Consider the following 15,350-nt stretch of genomic DNA (forward strand, 5'->3'; position numbering starts at 1 on the left):
TGAGCTGTGGCTTCAGAGGGTGCAAGTCTCAAGCCTTGGCAGCTTCCATGGAGTTCTGAGCCTGCCAGTGCACAAAAGTCAAGAATTGAGGTTTGGGAATCTCTGCCTAAATTTCAGAAGATGTATGGAACACCTGGATGCCCAGGCAGAAGTTTGCTATAGGGGCAGGGTCCTCTTGGAGAACCTCTGCTATGGCAGTGCAAAGGGAAATGTGGTGTCAGAGCCTTAACACAGAGTCCCTACTGGGGTACTGCCTAATGGAGCTGAGAGAAGAGGGCCACCAACCTCCAGATTCCAGAATGGTAGATCTACTGATGGCTTGCACTGCACACCTGGAAAAACTGCAGACACTCAACGCCAGCTTGTGAGGGCATCTGGGAGAGAGGCTGTATTGTGCAAAGCCACAGAGGCAGAGGTGCCCAAGACCATAGGAACCTACATCTTGTATGAATGTGACCTGGATGTGAGACACAGAATCAAAGGAGATCATTTTGTAGCTTTAAGATTTGACTGCCTCACTGGATTATGGACTTGCACGGGGCCTGCAGCCCCTTTGTTTTGGCCAATTTCTCCCATTTGGAATGGCTGTATTTACCCAATGGCTGTATCCCCATTGTATCTAGGAAGTAACTAACTTGCTTTTGATTTTACATGCTCATAGGCAGAAGAGACTTGCCTTGTCTCAGATGAGACTTTGGACTGGGGACTTTTGAGTTAATGCTGAAATGAGTTCAGACTTTGGGGGACTGTTCTGAAGGCATGATTAGTTTTGAAATGTGAGGATATGAGATTTGGGAGGGGCCAAGGGTGGAATGATATAGTTTGGCTGTGTTCCCATCCAAATCTCATCTTGAATTCTCCCATGTTGTGGGAGGGACCTGGTGGGAGATGATTGAATCATGGGGGTGGGTCTTTCCTGTGTTCTTCTCATGATAGTGAATGGGTCTCGCAAGTTCTGATGGTTTTAAAAGTGGGAGTACCCATCAACTCCTCCTTTACATCAGATGGGTGCTGACGAGTTGATGGGTGCAGCACACCAACATGGCACAAGTATACATATGTAACAAACCTCCACGTTATGCACATGTACCTTAGAACTTAAAGTATAATAATAATAAAAAATATATACATATAAAATTTAAAAAAAAAAAAGTGGGAGTTTCTCTGCACAAGCTCTATCTTTGCCTGCTGCCATCCATGTAAGATGTGACTTGCTCCTCCTTGTCTTTTGCCATGATTGTGAGGCCTCTCCAGCCACATGGAACCTCTTTCTTTTGTAAATTGCCCAGTCTCGGATATGTCTTTATTAGTAGCATGAAAACTAATATACCCATGCAATGCACAGAGCTCTATCTAGAAAGAGCCCAAGCTGGGGTTAATTGTTTGCAGTCGATTTCTTTCAATTATTTTGTTGTTGTTGTTGTTTTAATTATGTTTTAAGTTCTGGGATACATGTGAAGAACATGCAGGTTTGTTACATAGCTATATATGTGCCATGATGGTTTGCTGTACCCATCAACCCGTTGTCTACATTAGGTATTTCTCCCCTTGCCCCCACCGCTTGACAGGCCCTGGCCTGTGATGTTCCTCTCCCTGAGCCCATATGTTCTCATTGTTCAACTACCACTTATGAGTGAGAACATGTGGTGTTTGGTTTTCTGTTCCTGTGTTAGTTTGCTGAGAATGATGGTTTCCAGCTTCATCCACGTCTCTGCGAAGGACACGAACTCATTCTTTTTTATGGTTGCATAGTATTCCATTGTGCATATATGCCACATTTTCTTTATCCAGTCTAACACTGATGGTCATTTGGGTTGGCTCCAAGTCTTTGCTATTGTGAATAGTGCTGCAATAAAATTACATGTGCATTTGTCTTTGTAGAATGATTTATATTCCTTTGGGTATATACCTAGTAATGGGATTGCTGGGTCAAATGGTATTTTTAGTTTTAGATCCTTGAGGAATCGCCACACTCTTCCACAAAGGTTGAACTAATTTAGACTCCCAACAACAGTGTAAAAGTGTTCCTATTTCTCCATATCATTTCCAGCATCTGTTGTTTCCTGACATTTTAATGATCACCATTCTAACTGGCATTGAGATGGTATCTCATTGTGGTTTTGATTTGCATTTCTCTAATGAGCAGCGATGATGAGCTTTTTTTCATATATTTCTTGGCCACATAAATATCTTCTTTTGAAAAGTGTCTGTTCATATTCTTTGTATACTGTTTGATGGGGTTGCTTTTTTCTAGTAAATTTGTTTAAATTATTTGTAGATTCTGGATATTAACCATTTTTCAGATGGATGGATTGCAAAAAATTTCTCCCATTTTGTAGGTTGCCTGTTCACTCTGATGATAGTTTCTTTTGCTGTGCAGAAGCTCTTTAGCTTAATTAGATCCCATTTGTCAATTTTGGCTTTTGTTGCCATCGCTTTTGGTGTTTTAGTCATGAAGTCTTTGCCCATGCCTATGTCCTGAATGGTATTGCCTAGGTTTTCTTCTAGGGTTTTTATGGTTTTAAGTCTTACATTTAAATCTTTAATCTATCTTAATTTTTGTGTAAGATGTAAGGAAGGGGTCCAGCTTCAGTTTTGTGCATATGGCTAGCCAGTTTTCCTAACACGATTTATTAAATAGGGAATACTTTTTTTATCTTTGAATCTGTGTTTTATAAGTGAAAACTGATGGAACAGTGGGGCTAGTCTCCAGGGCCAGTTCTTGGCCATCCACTCTCTGTCTTCTGCTGCCCCATCCCACTGCTGACCACACACCTGTGAGTTGGTGGTAGGGTTACATAGCTAGGGGTGAGGGCATGTTTTGCTCTTGCCCTTCTTCTCATAGAGATGAGCATAGGTGTGGAAAGAGTCAGGTCCGACATTGAGCCCCTTGTGTCTCAAGGTGGGCCAAGGCAGTGACCCCAGCTGGCTACCACTGCCATGGAGTGTCAGGCGGACAACCTACAGAGGGGTTCCATGTAAAATTTGGAAAGCCTTGGAAGTCACCTGTCAGCCATGGGTTGAGGCAAAAGGCCTGTTGGAAGGAGTGACTTTCCTGCCCCTGGTCAGGGATCTACATTTTCATTTTGCAATGGGCCCCACAAATTGGGGGATATACAAATTGTAGCCTGCCCTGCCTGCAGTGGCCCTCCAGTGACATTTGAGAACTACTGACCTACCTGATAGGTCCTTGCCTCTAAATATTTCCTCCACTCCTCTCACTTGTAAGTAAATTCTTTGCATGATGGCTGTGGCATGTTGACAGCCACTTCATTCTTGGCCTGGACTGGGTGGCTAATTGTCTACCTGTGGGTGGCATTTCACAGTTTGGAAAGCACTCTTCTTTGTGTGTGTGTGTGTGTGCGCGCACGTGCGTGTGCGTGTGAGATATAGTTTCATTCTGTGTCTCCACCTAAATCTCATCTCAAATTGTAATCCCCACGTATTGAGGGAGGGACCTGGTAGGAAGTGATTGGATGATGGGAGTGGTTCCCCCATGCTGTTCTTCTGATAGTGAGGGAATTCTCATGAGAGCTGATGGCTTAAAAGTGGCAGTTTCCCCTGCCCTCACTCTCTTTCCTGCTGTCTTGTGAAGAATGTGCCTGCTTCCCCTTTACCTTCCACCATGATTGTAAGTTTGCTGCGGCCTCCCCAGCCATGTGGAACTGTGAGTCAATTAAACCTGTTTTGTTTATAAACTACCCAGTCTCAGGTAGTATCTTTATAGCAGTGTGAAAATGGACTGATAGAGAGTCAGGATGTGTATGCATGTGTGTGTGTGTGTGTGTGTGTGCGCGCGTGTATGTACACACACGTTCATCTCACTTTCTCTTGCTTGGCAAACTTGAAACAGCTTAAACAGGTTTAGTTTAAAAAGTTGAGGCCTTATCCAAAATTCCAGGAATCAGAAGTGTTTTGAATTTCGGATTTTTGAATATCTGCATTATATAATTACTGGTTGAGCATCCCTAAATCCAAAATCCAAAACTGGAAATGCTCCAATGAGCATTTCCTTTGAGTGTGACCTTTGGGTGTCATATCAGTGCGCAAAAAGTTTCAGATTTTGAAGCATGTTGGATTTAGATTTTCCAATTAGTGCTGCTCAACCTGTACTTTGGATTTTCAGACAAATCTAGGTACAGATCCCAACTCTGTCCCTTTCTGATTCCATGGCTTTGAGAATATGAATTACCTTTCTAGACATCTAGTTCCTCATTTGCAAATGAAGATAATAATATCTACCTACTTCACATAACCTCCTTTAAAGATTAAATGTGGTTACATAATTAAGAGTTCAGCATGTATCAGGTGATCAATTACTATTTGTCCCCTTTCCTCTTTCTCGCCTGCACCGTGGAGACTGAGAATTGATGCTTGGGTAGGCAATGTCTTAACCAAGGAGACCCCTTTAATAGTGGCCGAGCCTGGTATCCCCCTGGTCTAGGGTCCCTTCCATTGTTCAAAAGGCAGTCCAGTAACAGTAGGGAAAAGCTCTGAAATAGGTAAACAGCAGTAACTCTGGAAATCTGGGAGTCTGATTCTTAGGGAGTGAAAATTGAGCACATTAGACTGGTTAGTTCTGACAGATGAGAAAAAAAAAAAAAAAGAAAAAACTGAAATGGCAGGAAAAGAATAGACGGGGCAGGTAGAAAGCACCAAGGAAAAACATAACCTCCTTCCCATTTCTAACACATTGCAGTCCCTCCCTTTAGAGAAGCCCAAAGACTTTTTGTCCCTGTATTGGCTGCATTCACAAGGGCAGAGTCAGACATGTTTTAGACTAAGAATAAGGAGGCCTGGATTTCATCTCAGATTCTCTCTGTATAACCTCAGGACAGTCACCTCCTACTCTGGAACCAACTGTCCACTTCTTTTAAATGCATTGGACTCGATGACTTGTTAAAGTCCCTTCTAGCTTTGATACTTTTTTATTAGATAAAGAACAGGTATACAAACATATTCTGTAGCAAGTGGGTAAACACCTATTCAAATAGAGTGGGTCCCTTCAAAACAGAGGCTTTGGGAAGGCCTGCTTTGTATGAAGTCCACGGATGCTGATTCTTTGGGCAAAGCCATTTGTTGAGAGTCCATGATGGCTGATCATCTGCTGATTCTAGTATCTCTATTCATAACCAAGGGGGCTTCATTCGAATGGGCTGTGACTAGACTTCATGAACAGTAACAGACTCAGCCATTTTCATGCATGGCGTTTCAACATTCATCTCCAAACAGAAGGAATACAGTGGGCTGTTGTGATGAGAATTCTGTGGAGAACTATTTATGGCTGTGTTTTGGTTTACCCTCGGCCTAGTACACAGGGTACAGTTGAAAACGACCTCAGCTAAAAACACTCTCTTGTCTTTCAGGCAAAATTTCCAAATTTTTACATGAAGGCCTGTTAGCTCCGGGCCTGCTGCCCCTGTGGCTGCCTACTCTGTTCACCCTGAGAAACACAGTCATCCCTCTCTCCCCCTCCTCCTACAGCTTGGCCTCTGAGTCATTCCCAGCAGAGGCAAGGCATGTATTAAAAGCATATCATTAGGGATTTAGAGTTGGACAGACTTGGGCTCAAATCCCAGTTTTTCTACTTTTTAGCTATCTGACCTTAGGCGAGTCACTTAACCTCTCCAGCTCTCAGTTTCATTAGGCAAAACTGGAAATAATAGGACCTATCCAACAAAACTGTTTTAAGAATTAAAATGAGACACACTGTTGCAGATAAATCCTGATGGACATCCTTAGTTGTGTATCTCTCTCTCCTTCAATCATTTTGGCCTGATCCATAGAAACCAGGCTTTGATCTCAATTTCCCTTCCTTAGATTTGATTCTCTTTCTTACCTTGTGCTACAGACTCCCCAGAGTTGGAGAGGGCAGGGGGTGCAGGGCTCTGCCTGTGCTGTCATCACTTCTGCCCAGGGACCCTGACTGCAAACAGGAATCTTCCCTTAAATGGACAGGAGATACAGGTAATAATAATAATAAATTGTATTAAGTACTTTCTATGAACCCAATTTATTATTATTCCTTCTTCATAATGAACCTAGAGGTAGGCACCATTATCACTAATCTACAGATCAGGAAACTGAATGTTGAAGAGGTCAGGTCTAAGGTCACAGGGCTAAGAGTGTGGAGGCCACATTCTACCAGTCTCTTGGCTTTTGAGAATTTGGGTAGTCTCTATATATTCATTCCTGTCTTTTTTGATATTCATCACCAGAGTAGCTACCACTTCTTTCTTGAGTACCTATAATGATTACATACATTATCCCATTTGACTTGTCCAGCAGTCCCATGAAGTAGATATTTTCATACTCATTTTACAAATTAGAGAGCTCAGCTTAGAGTAAGCATATTATCCAAAGTCAATTGGCTGTGAAATGAGGAGCCCAAATTCAGATACCATACATGATTTATTAGTAGCTCCCTGAATACTGTACTATGTGCCAAGTACTTTACAAATAGTGACCCATGTAACAACTCTGGGAGGTAGATAACATTAGCACTCTTATCTTACAGCCAGGGAAACACAGGCAGAAAGTAATTAAGAAACTTGCTCCAGGCCTCACAAGTAAAGAGTGGCAGAGCTGGGTTTTAACTCCAGGCAGTCTGGCTCAAGAAGTTGGGCAGTCAGCCTCTAGTGCTGTGTTGCCTTAAGAAGAGAAGGATGCCAGGTTGAGGTGAGGAGAAGGGATGATCTCAAAGGCAGGGGCAATTTATTCCCGTGTAGGCAGGAGGCTCAGTGAGTTTACAATCTACCAATGCTTGAAGAAAGAACTCTCCACCCACGTAGACAGGAGCTGTTCCCCAGAGCACTGACTTCCCTCCTCCTAAAGGGGTCGGCCACTGTGGAGAATTTTCCAGCATTGAGCAATGGTGTAGGTGTTTCGTTTCCTTTAGGCCCACTGAGATGTATCATCAGGAAATTGCCTCAGACTCTCAAGCTAGATATGCCTCCACCATTTGGCTACAAAATTCCTCAGAAGAGATGGAAGCCAATAGTTTTAGATGACCAGTTGCATTCAAAGGTCCAGGGGAAAAAAGGTATTTAACCAGAAAAGGCAAAAGCAAACATGTATTGAGCAGATACCATGTGCTGAAACAATGTGAAACCTCACAATATCCATTTGAAGTTGTGATTAGCTCCATTCTACAGAGAAATAGACTAAGGCTCAGAGCAGCGAAGTTATGTCTCAAAGTCAAGTGGTAAGAGGGGAAGCTGTGTATGATTCAATGCTCAGATGATTTCAGGTTGCATGCCCAGCCTCCAGCTCCTTGCTGCATCTCATTTGCCTGTGGCTGATCCCGATGGAGTTTTACAATTTTCCCATAATTAATGATAAAATTACTAAGAATGTCTTTAACAAACACAGAGACCTGCCGGCCTGGTGTGTTCTGATCTCAGCTTTGCCTTGGGTAAAACACTCACCTCCTCAGTCCATAGTTTACTCTTGGGCACATAAAAGTCCAAAACATTATCAGTCTGAAAAACACTGCTTCAAGAAAAGAAATAGTTTAAAGGGAATATTTCTAAGAAATTCTGATATCAAAAAGAGATTCACAGATAACAGTTTATGACATTTTAAAACTCCAGTACCAGATATGGTAAGCAAAGGTAGATGAGAAGGGACATACGATAAGGATGTCTTCAGTATGTAATGACAGATAAAGAATTGGTGTACAGAGTAGATAAAGAACTCCTGTAGATCAATGAGGAAAAGATATTAATAGGCCATTAACAGAAAAGTCCTTGATGGGTATAAAGAGAATGTTCATTCTTACTAGTTATGGGAAAGGCAAAGGAAAAGAACAATGAGCAGTCATTTTCTGCCCCCAAATTGGCAAAAATATCAAACAACTGACAATATCCAGCATTGGCAAAGGTACAGGGACATCATTGGCAGGAATACGAATTGGGACAGCTTTTTTGGAGGACATTTTGGCCACAGCTAACAAAATTTTAAATGCACAAATCCTTCCACTAGAAATTCCACTTTTTTTGTATTTCTCCAAAAGAAATCCTCATATTTGTATATAAAGAACTACACCAACAATGATCTTTGTGTCTCAGGTTTTAATAGCTAAACACTAGAAACTACCTAAAGGTCTATCAACACATTGGTTAAACAGTTTTTTATATATGCAGATTCTGGAATTACTGTTATCATGGGGCAGCTTTATATGTATTAATATATTCCAAAGTATCTTGTAGATAAAAAAGTCGGGCCAGGCGCGGTGGCTCAAGCCTGTAATCCCAGCACTTTGGGAGGCCGAGACGGGCGGATCACGAGGTCAGGAGATCGAAACCATCCTGGCTAACACAGTGAAACCCCGTCTCTACTAAAAAATACTAAAAACTAGCCGGACGAGATGGCGGGTGCCTGTAGTCCCAGCTACTCGGGAGGCTGAGGCAGGAGAATGGCGTGAACCCGGGAGGTGGAGTTTGCAGTGAGCTGAGATCCGGCCACCGCACTCCAGCCTGGGCAGCAGAGCGAGACTCCGCCTCAAAAAAAAAAAAAAAAATTTTGAACTCTTTTTCATCCTCTACTATTTAAATACTACAGTATCCCATTATACAATCTCTACTATGTGATCTGTATATGTGTGTATATATGTCTGTGAATACATCGAAAAGGTAAGACAGGCATACAAAATGCATAATAGTGATTACTTTTGGGATCAGGGGAGGTTTGTGCCTTTCACTTTTGCTCTATATTCCATTGTTCGTGTTTTTACAAAGTAAGTGTATTCCTGTCATTTTTCAAGTATCTAAAGAAAAGCAAGTTGGCAACAGAGACAGAAACACTTGCTTTGTGCTCGGGGTTATCTGCTGTTCACCAAGGATTGAGAAATCCTCTGACCCAGCCCCAGGGCTGGGCTTGCTCTTCTGCTGATAGGAATGGTAAGATGCTCAGCCGGAATCTGCCTTTCTCTCATTCTCTTCTGTTTCTGTAAGTGCTCATACATCTGAACATATGCGCACATATACACATTCCTGTCTAGCGCGCATACTCAGAGTAACTACTGCGTAGGCTAGTTCAACAGCCTGAGAACTTCTGAATCATGAACCAGAGCAATTCTTGTCATCTTGATAAAACATGTACACAATCACACTCCAATACAAAACTACAACAAAAATAACAAATTGTCAGGCCCTATAAGCAGAAGCCTTGATTTAAACCATAGGGTCCAATGGGCACACACTGGATGTGAAGCTCCTTAAATAATGGCTCTGCTAGCCTAAAACATATCAGATGTTCCTTTAGCCTTAGCTCACCCAAGACATAAACTATGTGTTCAGGGGAAAGCAAAGTCAAATGACTCATGACAGAGTTTGTTTTTAGTATGAATTATTTTTTCTGGCTCCTTGCTTTTAAAGACAGATCCTTTTCAGATGGGCTAAAGCAAGGACTGCTGGGAGCTGGGCTCACAAGACTAGCTAGCCTTCCTATTCTCCTGCAAGTTAGAAGTAGATGCCCAGGGAAGGAGAGTTTATTTCCCATTATGCTGACTCCCATCATGCACTGCTGCTTCTTTTTCCTTTCAAAACCGTGCAATGGCAGCCTTGTGGTAGCTGGGTGACAAGGTGGAAAGAACACTGGATTTGGAGTCTGTGAGATTGGAGCTCCAATTCCAACCTTGCCAGTTACTAATTGTGTGATGCTGGGAATGTCACACGGACTTTTCTGTTCTGGGCTGCAGTTTCCGCGAAGATGAAATGGGTATAATGATTGTGGTGGGGGCTCAATGATTTAACCTTAGTGCCTGGCACATGGAAGGCACTCAGTAAATAGGACTGGACAGAACCCCTCAGGACAGAGATGGTATCCTATTTACCACTGTATCCCTTGTGCTTGTTGGAGAACAAGGCAGAAAATACCTGAGGAAGAAAGGCAGCAATGAAGGGCTGCAGGAATAATTGTGACAAACAGTAACAAACATTCTTTGTATTTATCATGTGCCAGATACTGTTCTGGCTGCTTTACATGTATCTCATTAATTTTTACAAATAACCCTCTGAGCAGAGGCTTCCTACGTGCAGTATAAGAAAAGGCAACATCAGGAATAGCCAACTTCTCAGACCGCTTTAGAATAACAGACATAAGTGGGGAAGGAGAATAGCAGCAGTGTGTCCAACAAAGGTGGTTAACAGCGAGAACCCTTCCAAGCGTATGGCAGATAAGGACAGCTTCTTACGGTACTTCTTAAGGTACTCTGGAGGAGTGAGTGCCCCAGGACAGAGCTGTCATCCAGGGACCATGAAGAAGCTGCGCACCTGGTGCCCACACACATTCAATACCTCTCCCTCCTCGGCAGGTATAACTAAGATGAACACAAAATTCTAGAGCTGATAGAGACTAAATTTAGACATTGCCTGGCATAGTTCCACTTTACAGGTGTGAGGATGGCTAGTTGCTCAACGTCACACAACAAGAGAGTGGTACAGCAAAGACTAGAATCTGGTCCCTACTTTCCAAAGCAGCTTTCCACCTCTGGCGTCTAGACCACATTAACAGCCTCTCTCTTCTATGCACACCTTTGATATTTTAACATTTTTCACTCATTTGTTTACCCCATAGTTCTCATCTAAGCAATGTTCAGGATAAAGAGAAATATTGGCTATCAGCTATACGCAGTTCCACTTACACAGCCCTCCCTAGAATAAGATGAATGTCTGGCCTTTTCTCCCAATAAGTCACTGAATAATCTACTTGACAAGCACATTTTTGATAAAGATATAGGTCTCCATACGAGTCTGCCTACATGGAAATAATGGGCAGAATGTGGAATAGTGATTTCTCAGGGTGAATTAATAAAAATGCCTTTTGGCTTTATACCTCTGACATAGTTTGGCTCTGTCTTCCCATCCAAATCTCACCTCAAACTGTAATCCCCACATGCTGAGGGAGGAACCTGGTGAGAGGTGATTGGATCATGGGTGCTGTTTCCACCATGCTGTTCTCATGACAGTGAGGGAGTTCTCACGAGAGCTGATGTTTTAATGTGCCAGTTTCCCCTACGCTCTCTCTCCTACCGCCTTGTGAAGAAGGTGCCTGCTTCCCCTTCACCCTCCGCCATGACTGTAAGTTCCCTGAGGCCTCCTCAGCCGTAAAGCCTTTTTGTTTTTAAACTACCCAGTCTCAGGTAGTATTTTTATAGCAGTGTGAAAACAGACTAATACAACCTCCATTTCATGAGCTGCCTCTGTAACATGTGGGAAAAAATCACTCACTGATTCATTCATTTATACATTCATGTACTCATTCATTCACATTTTCATCCAGTACACAATTGAGTTCACCTCTGAGTTCATGAATCCTTTGTTCCCAAGGTTTAAAATTCTACACACACTCTCTCCCATCTCAGGCCCTCTACACATACATACTCCTCTCCAAACACACACACATACAGACATACACTCACCTTTATTTACACTTCCAAATCCTGACTGGACTCAACTGTCACTTCCTTTGGAACATTTTCTCTGCCTCCCCAAAGCTGAGGCTTAGCACACTGTGTTATGCTATTTTATGGTATTTCTCTTCTGCAATACTGTTGGAAACTTGACAGCAGGGACTGTATCTTTCTTGCTTGGAATTTTATCCAAGCAGAGATAGATGGGCCTAGTATGAGTGGTTGGCACATAGATGGCACTCAAGCAGCATTTATTGATAAAATGAACGCAAGAAAGAAAAATGACTGAAGAAAGATTATGATATAAGCTCTGTTCTCAGTCAATTTCCAGTCCAGTGGAGAGGCAGACACAAAAAAAAGTCACCATACTTGTGTGAAGTACGATATCCAAGGTCTGTTCAGTGCTGTGGGGCACTAAGGATGAACTGTGCTGGGATTCCACTTCCGCCTTATGTTCATCTTACCTGACTTTGCAAGATAAAAATATGTGGGGCTATGGGTATATATGGAAGATACTCAGGGTGTAACCTTTCTTAGGCCAATTCTCTTGCATGTGTCCCCCTATCCCCAACACTCCCGGTGGATGACATCTCAGGATTTCGCAATTCCAAATCATTTCTTTGAGTTCAGTGAAACCAGAGTCTGAGACAGAAAACAAGAGTGCTGGGAACAGAGAAAGGAAATAAACAGGAGCCCCACAGTATTCTCCTTACTCAACACATTCCAGCCTCCCTGCTCTTTTTGCTTTTCTTCACACAAGTTCAATTCATTCCCACTCCAGGGCCTTTGCACTTGCTGTCCTCTCTGTCATTTGGGACTCACCATGAACACCCCTTCCTCAGGAGGGCCTCTCTCCTGCTCACACAGCCAGCCATTCACATCCAGTCTGTCATTCCATTTTTGCTCCCTGATATCACTTTGCTTTCTTTCATAACACTTCTTGCCACCTGAAATCAATGTTACTTGTTGTGATTGCTGTTTCTTAGGATCTTCCCACCTGAATGTAAGTTCTGTGAGGGCAGGTGTTGCTAGACAAAGCTAGAGACACTCAGTGAGGAAAGAACACAGGTATTAGACAGTAAAGGAGACCTGCACACTCCAAAGGGAGGGCAGGCTAATGGGGCTAAGAAAAGTGACACTGACTCCCAAGCAGTTCAAGGAAAAACTAGTAATATAAACTCCTATTACACACGACCTATGATAAGCTCATGCGCTCCTTTGTTGAAGTTTCCTTGTTGGAACACAGAAGCATTCCGTGAACGTGGGTAAAATTGGGATAATAACAGTTTCTGTCCTGTGGTGACTGAGTTAATTCATGCAAAGTGGTTAGAACAGTGCTTGGCATATAAAAAACATCAATAAACGTTGCCTATCATCATTGCCACCATCATTATTTACAGAGAGATATAACAGATAGGTAACACTGGTCTATAAGAATTATATGCATTGCTGTGCACTGTATTTGCTTTTTCTTTTTGAAATGAATCTTAGAATTTCTACAGTGTACAAAGTTAAACATGTGCCACCTATTTTGAACTTGATGTAGTACAAAAACAGTTTTATAAGAATTGTCAGTTTTTATATAATCAAAGAATTTTAATGTGTTTGTAATAGATACATTTATGATTGCTTTGATCAAGAATTTAAAAGTTTCAAGACATATAAACATGGAGAAAATGTAAGGGCTCTGAGAAGCTAGAAGAAATAATGATATCAGTGGAGAGAACAAATAGACAAAAAGTCTGAATGACAACTTTATAAGGGTGAATATGGATATAGAATATTGTACAAGGCAAATAGAAGAATTGGAGATGTAAGAAGCAAGATATTCCCACAGGACAGCAAGTCAAAGCAGTCATCACTTCTCTGCAATCACCGCAGGACATGCCTGTTACAAAGGTGAGAACAGCAGACAAACTGTTGCAAATGAGAACAGGAATTAAACACGTTAATAAATATGATATTGGTTTATTAATAACTTTAAAAATCTGCTAGAATACTATATGTTACTCCAAGTTTGGCTAGTTCTTTATTTTTTCAAAAAAACCTCTTTTTATTTACCTCCTTTTTTTGTTTGCAGATTGGAAGCCTGATAAGTAGAACTGGAAACGTACCTCGCCCAGGCTACCATGTACCTTCTTTCTCCTTCAGCCCCAATGACCCACAAATACTTTTTCTATTCATGTCAAAAGAGCAGAGGGATTGTTTTTGAGATTTTAGCAGCCCATGCAATGTTCTCTAAAGCCCCTAGGTGGCACTATTGCAAAACTAAAAGAAGCCTGAACCGTCAAAAAGAAAAAGTACCTTTAGTATGAAACACTTTCAATAACTATGCAAAAGGCAGACATCATTTAATACAGATGCTACAAAACAATTTAGTATCTCTAATAGAATTTTAATTTCCTTTTAAACTCAAAGGCTCACCCCAAGAAGAAGAAAAATATCATTTTTTAGCCAGAAAAAAAATTCTCAGAACTGTTCTTTCTCCTGACATTTACAATGAAGGACTCAGCTGAAGCTCATGATATTACAAGTTTGTGGTATAACTTGTTTTATAATCAAGATTGACTTGATAGTACAAAAGAACTAGCTTTCAGAGTAAAAATATAAGACAGTAAATGAGGGCTGGCTGGAAGGAAAAATGTAGCTATGTTAGTTTGATATTCAACCAAAAGCTATAATCTTATTAAACATATTTAAACATGGTTTTCATTTAGATTTGGCAGTTTGATTAATGGGGATGTATTAAATAATACCTGGCTGCTAAGAGCATATTTAGGAATCAGTGCCACATAAAACATACAACATGTACAATTCGGTTTCATTATTATTTAAGGTTCTCTGTTCTCTTAGGTGTGGGCGCATACATATTAAAAATTAAGTACACACACTCAGTGTATGCTCAGCGCTTTTAAAGGGCTTTCGCTTTAAACAGAAACATGAAATGGAAAATGAACTCAACTCTGGTGGAAGGTAATGGATTCATCCCTTTGGGGACAGCTGTCCTGTTTATCAAAAGGAAGGGGAGAGGTGGGTCAGAAGCAAGAAAAAAAAAATTCCCAAGTGGTCAGCAAAGAGAGAAACCCAACTTCAGAGGGGAGCTGCAATCCGTTTTTACACCCAGGCTTCCTTCTTTGTCACAGCTGAGAGGTCGAATGAATGGTATGTTTAACCATGAGACCATGGGGGAATTGAGATGCTGACTGATTCCCAGAGCATTATAGAAACACTTTGGTAACGGGGGTGTGGGGGTTGTGGAGGGAGTGGGAAGAAGCATCTGTAGTTTTTCTGGGCAGAATGCTAGGTACTGACCAAGGGGTGGGAACTGGGTGGGGGGGCGGTGGGCATGGTTCTGACTAGCTGGGGAAATAGAAAATTATGAAGTGAAGGACCAACTACCATAATAGAGTTCTACTCAGTGTTTTGGATGAGAAAGAAATGATACATATGACATGCAGAACATTATCAATAAATTAGCTTTCTCTCCTTTCAAATGACATGAGGTTCCCTAATAATCTTTGGGCTGGAACAAGACATCTCAGAGAAGCCAAAATGTCATATATCACATTACATTTCTAAACAACCCAATGGGACAGGTAACAGTAGTAGTATAATATTTTAACTTTGGAAACTATGTTTAAATCCAGAAAAAATACAGAAAGTATCTCATCACTCAGAAGGAAAAAAAAAAGGCATTTTTTTTGATAAAAGTATTATTATCTCTATGTCCAGATTACAGAACTGAGGCTCAGAGAGTTTAATCATGTTACCCAAGATCACATATTAGTAAATTTCAGAAGTAGGACTGGAATCCAAGGCTGTCTTATTTGAAAATCCACTTTTAAAATCTTCAACTCTCATTGCTTCTCTGTGACTGACTGAAGACTTGGACAGAAGAAACAAAGAAAACAGGGGGTGATGTGGAGGGCACAGCATG

The 15,350-nt window shown here is 41.5% G+C and overlaps 1 protein-coding gene across 12 annotated transcripts in view; it reads right to left on the bottom strand.

The window, feature by feature from the left end:
• Window positions 1–15,350, bottom strand: part of FGGY (FGGY carbohydrate kinase domain containing) — a 447,226-nt gene that overhangs the window by 50,566 nt on the left and 381,310 nt on the right. Inside the window, exon 17 of one of the 12 annotated variants that reach the window (XR_748250.2) lies at window positions 13,702–14,418. The exons of the other annotated variants lie outside the window; for them this stretch is intronic. The gene's annotated coding sequence lies outside the window, so the exon portion shown is untranslated. Of the gene's footprint in view, window positions 1–13,701; window positions 14,419–15,350 lie in introns of those variants that run through there. 12 annotated transcript variants of the gene reach the window in all.

Source organism: Rhinopithecus roxellana, chromosome 12, assembly GCF_007565055.1.
Source record: "Rhinopithecus roxellana isolate Shanxi Qingling chromosome 12, ASM756505v1, whole genome shotgun sequence".
Classification (NCBI taxonomy): Eukaryota; Metazoa; Chordata; class Mammalia; order Primates; family Cercopithecidae; genus Rhinopithecus; species Rhinopithecus roxellana.